We start from the raw sequence: 7,175 nt of genomic DNA, 5'->3' as shown, positions 1-7,175 counted from the left end.
GGTGTATTTAGGATCTGAACTACTGATTTTTCATAACCACTTTATTCCCATGCTTAGTACTACAACTATTGTTTGTTGTTATTCTGATCACTATATTTTTTACCCTAACAAATGTTCTAACTCAAAAACTACTGCAATCAGCATGTTAGTTTGTAGTGTTTAAACAAACCTCAAGTGCATAGGCATAGGATATGGGTAACTGGAATGCCTAACAAAGTTAAGAGTTTAACTTTTTTTTTTTTTAGCATCCAAATTCCAAGGAAAGGAAGTGGATTTTCTAGTTTAATTGACATATAATCAATATGAAAAAGGATGCTATGATATCTTAGATTCGGTACTTGATCTACTACCCCCAGTCAAGATGGCAATGTCATCTTGCGCTCACCAAAGGCAGGAGCCTTAATAGCAGCTGCCTTTAGGCTTTAGCACACCCGAGTTTATTTCTGATTACTGGAGCAAGAGCTTCCTTCTCAATGCGCTCTGCAACCATCACATGAGTGGGATACTTCTCTTCAACAGCAATGTCCAGTATTCCATACATCTCCTTTGAGTTTGTGATTTTTCTGTCGACCAAAAGTAACAGCAATCAAAGACTTTTAAACTTTGTTATTACTTCGTGGGAAAGCATGCAAGACTGTATTAATTTTGCAATTCCTACCTTGCAGTTATGGAACTCCAATGTCATCTTTTGTTGATCACTTACAAGGTACGGGGACAAAGATCCAAGATCAAACTGCATTCCATCTACAATCTTGTAGATTGTTCTTGGTGCATTTCCCTTTTTCTATTGTCACTACTCCCTTCCTTCCCACTTGTCGAAGAGCATCAGCAATCATGTTTCCCACTGAATAATCATTGCCTGCACTAACTGCAGCAACATGTGCTATTTCATGATCTTCAACCTGCAAATGTGAAAATGTTACATGTATTGCAGTTTATTAAAGCAAATGATTAGAGTGTTTCTTGATGAAGCCAAAATAAGAAAGATAAAACTTGTTACCTCTCTGGGGAATTTGCAGTCTTCTCAATCCCACTAGCAATTTGAACAGGATTCATACCAGCAGCAATAATCTAGAAAAAAAGTTAGATGTTTAGAATAATGTAGTGGAGGCACTTAATTTAAATTACTAATACACTATTTCACACCAAAAGTGCCTTTAATACAAAGAGAAAAAATAAATATAGCTGTAAGATATAAGAACTGCACACAAGCCTATTCACCAATGATTAACAAGCCATACCTATATGATTTTTTCAAAGATGCAGCCTCGCCTAGCTGGTAAGGCTTTAACGGCGACAAACTGCGCGGCACTCAAAACTTTGCTTCATTTTGATCTCTACTATGTAACTAATTCCAAGTTTTTAGAAAGAGCATTCAGCATTGGCACTAGTTCAATAGTAGAAAGCCCTGCCTTCCACTACCTAGTGTTTTAGAAAGCCTGCATTATAGCACAATGTTATAATACTTCACAAGAAACACTTGTGTTGTAAAGTAATAGACAGGCAACTCGTGCACAACATCCATTTCATACCTCCATGCCTTCTTCGGCAATCAGACCCCTGGGGAAGAATGACTGAAGTAGTGGAACAGTACCCAGCAAGGTCATTTGTTTTGGCACCAGCCTGTCTTACCAATTTAACTCCAACATTCTCCAAAGGGTCCTCCAGTTCAATCTAATATAACAGTTTGGAGCAAGTTAAAAGAGTTAAGAGGAGATATGGGAATGAAGTGGAGGAGTGTCTAACAATATGGTGTAGATGGAGATATGCGTATACGAAAATGGATATATTTGTTCTACAGAATACAGTCAACTGCATTTTGTCCTAAAATCATATGATTCTGTATCATTGTTCAATTGCTTGAGGCGGGACAGTGTATAAGGGGACTGAAAGGAGATTTTGTGCTCAACCAGGCCGAGCCCATAACCTCCAACGGGGGAAGGCCCAGAGGAACCCAGGGGCCCGAGGAAGGGAAAAGGAGAGGACGGCTCCTCCTGTCACCAAGTATTAACGGGACGGGTCCTGTCCCTACAGGACCGGCCACATTGACTGCAACTTGGAGTGGCCAGCCATGAGGTCGGACCTCTGTAACCTTAGGAATGGCAGCATTAAATGCGACGTCCCGACATCCGAGGCAAAGTCGATCATTGTGGCCACCAAGAAATTCCACGGAAAACCAACTATAAAGGAGAGTGGGCGCGGAGTTACACATTAGATATTCCCTCCTAACTTTCTCTATCTCCATAGTTTTCTTAGACCCTAAGGTAGAACTTTGAGTTTGGTATCGGAGGGGACACTATTACCCAGTCACTCTTTCTTCCCCTTTCCGTTCCACAAGTACAGGATCCATCGTGGCCCGGCGGCTACAAAACATACATCAATAGGGACGACCATTTACAATGCCGACCACTCGGCTGTAACAATTTTGCAAGCATTTGAAACTCACAAATACAATGGTGATAGTTCTATTTCAAATGCCATGAGCTTAGAGAAAAACTACAAATACTCTATTATTGTAAACTTACGTTTAAGACTGAGGAGATAAATAACAAAAAGTCAATTCGACATGAAAATAGAAATAGCTCTTCGAGAACAGTTTCACCTTCATTTACACTTTTTGGGGGTCCATACTTTGTGGAGTTGTTTTTGGTAACGTTATTTACAGTTTTGGATTATAGAGTTTTCGCGTATTCTATTTAAAAATTTAGTGGAATTATTATTAAAAAAATAATTTTTTATGTGAATTCATTTATCTACTTTTTTTTTTATGTGATAACTGTAAATATCATTACGCATGTACCTAAGTTTCATTAAAAATCTACAAAAAAATTGTAAGAAATTCTAATCGGGACGGATGATTAAACTGACCGTCACAATCACAATCAGGCTCCACGTATGGAAGAGCACCTAGTTCATCTCACATCCAACAATGTTAAGCATATAAACATAAGAAGTGACTAATGTCATGTCACACCCAGTCTTAAACGTAAGTGTGACATTAGGGAATTTGAGTGTTTTTTTTTTGAAAAGGAGAGAATTTGAGTGTTGAACGTAACTTACGTAAGTGGATAGGTTTGAATTTAGAGATGAATTGAGATGACTTGTAAATAGTAGAATAAAAGTTGAATTATTTATTATATTTTGTATGGAAATTTGAGAAAGTTATTTTGTGATTTAAAAAAATTAAATTATTTATTATATTTTGTGTGAAAATTTAAAAAAATTATAATGATGAGATGAGATAAGATGAATTGAGATGAGTTAAGGTGAGTTTTGAATCCAAACCTATATTTATTTGTAAACATAACTTACATAAGTGTAACACTATTCTTATAAAACAGTATTTGTCAATATTGTAAGCTTACGTTTAAGCTCACTGAGCTAGGTGTCACACTCACTAAAAGATACTATTTATAAGCTCTCTAATGGTGTTTTTGAAACATAGATGCGGTAAGAGGGTTGGCAATGGCTAGATTGCCAACGCCGAGTGCAAATTTTATCATTTTTGGTCACAAAATTCTTACATTAAACTAGTTATAGCCGTATTTTTTAGTTTTGAGTTACAATAACTTTCTCCACCTAGCTATATTTGACGACACACTATTGAAGAACTAAAGGAATTTTTTATTATTTTTCCTCAATTTCCCTCCCTTTCCTGTAATTTTTTTTGCCAAATTACTTTTCTTTTATGATGAGATTTTCAATTGAGGTTACATTTATTTTCTATCATTATCAGCTTAATACACAATATAAAAATATAAATAGTAAAATATACTTATTTTCTATCATAGTTTTTCTTAGTTTTTTTTTTTTTTTTGGTTAATACTGAGTAGTTGGTTTGTGAATCTCACAATGCTATGAATGTATGTAGCAATATGTGTGCGTAAAGTTAATGTGCATCCGAGTGACTTGCCGTACTACAAATTAAAGTTAATGACTCTACTTGTTGGCAAAAAAAGAAGGGTTGGCAAAAATTAATTTGTTGGTTTCAAGAATTATTGTATAATTTTTTTTTATCAAATATTATTAAAATATATGAAGTGTATTTGCAAAATATGAAAAAAAAAATTGGCAAATATTATTAAAATATATAATATAATATTATTATTTTGACTTTAAAATGACTAGTCCAATATGGACTCAAATAATCAAAAGTTAATACTATAGTCAAAATGTAAGATTTTAGCCAAATTTTGGATTTGGCAATGGCTACCAAGTCCAAGTCCAAGTCCAAATCCAAATTTTAGCTTTTTTTGAGTTAAAACTCTTGTATTGGACTAGCCAAATGAATATTTGTCAAACTTTGAACTATAGTAATTTAGGGCCCCTAGTCATATTTGGAGAATCACTGTAGAAGGACCAAATCAATATTTTATGATTTTTCCATCCAACTATCTCTCTTTTAATATTAAATTTTAATATTAATACAAGTTTATTTACAAAATATTAAATTTTTTTAAAATATTATTAAAATATATAATATTATATTACTATTTTAACTTTTAGATGACTAGTTTTATATAGATTAATATCTCTAAAAATTTTGATTATAGCTAAAACTTCGAATCCTAGTCAAGATTTGGACTTGCAACATTGCCGATGCATGCTCTAGTGTCACACTCTCTAAAAGATACTATTCATTAAAAACTGATTTAAAGTTATTTTATTTAGTTATATATTTTAGAGTAATGCTACATACAGTCGTGGAATGCGCAAACGCCGTGCAGTCATTTTGAAAAAGAGTGGGGTCTACTATTAAAAAATTAATTTTTTTTCAGATTGGTCCCTTATTTATTCACTTTTTTCAAAACGACTGCACGGCGACTGCACGCTCACGACTGCAAGTATCATTTCTCTATATTTTATTTCTCTTTTGAAAACAGTGACTATTCAACTTCGTGATTGATGCAAGTATAGCATCATTATAATTTTTTTAATTTTTTATATAAAATATAATAAAAAATTTAATTTTTTTTAATTTTTAAAATAATAATAATATTAAAAAATAATACCGTACATCATCTTTTTTATTAGAAAGCATTAATATCAATTTTTTTTTTTGCATTACTCATTATAAATTTAAGTAAGTCAAAATATTAATAATTTTTTCTGGTAACTAATGTGAAAGACTTTCACGTCATAAGAATTCTCTCAAATTTTTGTTGGAATTTGAAAACTTTGAAGGGAGTGTTACAATATTTATTATTATATGTATAAATAATTTGGACATTATTATATAAGCAATAAATACTGTTAGATTTATTTTATGTATCTATACCTCTGCTTGAATTTTTTAAGTTTTTTATAATAAAGGCAAATATCTTAATCTATTAACAATAATATCTTCTTCCACGTTTTTTTTTTTTTTTTTTTTGAGGTCGGTAGGAACATTCTGTGTCTTTTCATCACTCCTTATAGCTACCCCTTCTCACTCTTTTTTAATTTATTTTCTTTCACCTCTTCCCACCTACCAAGCACCAACTTACCATGCCTACCATTCTCAATGACTGCTACTTTGCTTTCATTTAAATAATAATAATAATAATTTCCTTCACTGTCCGTATTTTCCTGAAAATATCGTTCTTCAATTTTTTATTCACATTTATTTTCTTATTTATTAAAGTTTGAATCCCATGTTTTCTGAACCATCTATATATAATAAGAGTTATTTTAGAAAGCTTGGTAATATTATAATTGTAACCTTTTAATTCTAGATAAAGTTATGAGTTGTACAAGTGCTATAAATTTATTTTAAAAAAGAATGAGATACATTATTAAAAAATTAAAGTTTTTTATATAAATATGGTATTTACTTATTTTTTAAAAAAAAATACACAGTCTAATAGGGATCGATGGATCATTAAATGCTTAGATGCAACAAGATTTTGGATGTAATGGAAATATATGATATTTGTTGTTACAACTTACAACAACATTTTGTTTTGACTTTTATTTGGGCTTTAATGCCGGGATATATACAGAAACATTGAAAATGTTCGAATATTATCGAATTAGAATATATATTCGTAATATAATTCTAACATATAACTTATTTTATATTATATTTAATTTATTATATAAATAATTAATTGATAGCATTCATTTATTATATTTCTATTAATCTGTCTCTAATTTCTACCCTAGCTGCTTCCACAGAAACTGGCTTCCAAGATAGAGAAAAAATTAAGGGCAGCGCTACAACAACTGAGGATTTCTACCGATTAGTGTAATCTTTTTCTTTTATATATATTTTTAATTCCCTTTAACATTTTTTAAAAGAAATTATAATATTATTAAAAAGATACTTCCTTAATCATTAAATAATAATAAAAAAAAATCTGTTGGAACTCTTTGTTGGAACATATGGTGCAGGAGGATTTTCCCCCTTAGTCTTAGCAAACTTTAGAATGGAAACTAAGGAAACAAGAACCAAAGGCCCAATCTAAAACAAGTAAAGTCTCCAACTTGGCCCATGGGTAGGCTCCTCTGGCCGCAACCTGCATGAGGGAACGACTCGTCGACCTGGAGACCTCTCGAATAGTATCCAGCTCTTGAGTGTTTGTCCGTGTAGTGAGTGTAATATACGGAGACTCGATTCTCTGACAGGAGGGGCATCAACTGATCAACAAGGATGCTAGCGAGGTGAGGGAAATTGGAAAACCACGCCACATTAATGATGCCGTCGCAAAGTCGCACTGCATTAAAGGACCCTGACAAAAAGAACAATATGAAAGATACGGACCCCATGAGGGCAGACATGATCTGTCTCCCAAACTCGTGGTGTAAATAACAAGTCCCAAATACGAAATAACTCTCTGATCCCTAAAATCTTATACTTATTTATAAACTTTCAAGAGAATTTTCTAACTTTGACATCGGAGACTCCTCGATCCCAAGACCCTCTCCTAGTTGCCTCCTTCCATATTTTTTGCAATCCCAGTTCTAAAGATATGAGTTGTCAGAGCTTGATCCAAAGATATGTGAAACACGAGGTTAACATATAGCATTTTCCAAAAACTAATGTGCAGATAGCACGTCAGTTGATCATGTGTGTAGACCCACACATACAACACGCGCCTGAAAGAGAGCAGAGAAATATGGAAAAGGGGGCCGGGGGAAGAGGGCATGCATGCAGCATGGTGGGACTTGGGCTGAATGCTGATGCAATATATAGC

General features: G+C 33.1%; 1 pseudogene; it reads right to left on the bottom strand.

Moving 5' to 3' along the window:
- Positions 1-415: 415 nt before the first annotated feature.
- LOC108989405 lies at positions 416-2,245 on the bottom strand (annotated as a pseudogene).
- Positions 2,246-7,175: the final 4,930 nt, after the last annotated feature.

Source organism: Juglans regia, chromosome 13 (assembly GCF_001411555.2).
Source record: "Juglans regia cultivar Chandler chromosome 13, Walnut 2.0, whole genome shotgun sequence".
NCBI lineage: Eukaryota > Viridiplantae > Streptophyta > Magnoliopsida > Fagales > Juglandaceae > Juglans > Juglans regia.
Note: the sequence above shows the minus strand (reverse complement) of the source record. Positions and strands in the feature narration are given on the sequence as shown.